Genomic DNA, 461 nt, shown 5'->3' with positions numbered 1-461 from the left:
CAGATGTTATATTTGGTCTGTTATGTGCTTTTAGAGAAAAGAACAGTTATATTCTAAAATCTGGATCCATCTATTCTGTTCCTTTATGGAGACTTTATTGGACTGAGTGAAAGATAGATAAATTGTTATTGTTTAAATATAAGATAAAATTTTAAATACATTATAAGTATCTAATCATGAAATAAGGCATCTAAAAATAATAGTAATTACTTTATTGCCAATGGAACTCTTCAAGCACAACTGAATGACTATATTCGTGGTACCTTAAAAGTATTTTCTGTATTTGTAGAATATTAAAGTAGATGGATAAACAATGTTAATTTTCAAAATAAATATAATAAATTGATAAATGAATTAATCAATTTAAGAAATATAATATGGTAAGCTAATTTAAAAATCTTAAGTATGCCTTTATTAAGTAAATGCCTAAAAATATAAAACAGCAATGATATATTTCCTTT

The sequence above is a fragment of the Mandrillus leucophaeus genome, unplaced genomic scaffold, assembly GCF_000951045.1.
Source record: "Mandrillus leucophaeus isolate KB7577 unplaced genomic scaffold, Mleu.le_1.0 Scaffold312, whole genome shotgun sequence".
Taxonomy (NCBI): domain Eukaryota; kingdom Metazoa; phylum Chordata; class Mammalia; order Primates; family Cercopithecidae; genus Mandrillus; species Mandrillus leucophaeus.
This window is presented reverse-complemented; position numbering follows the sequence as displayed.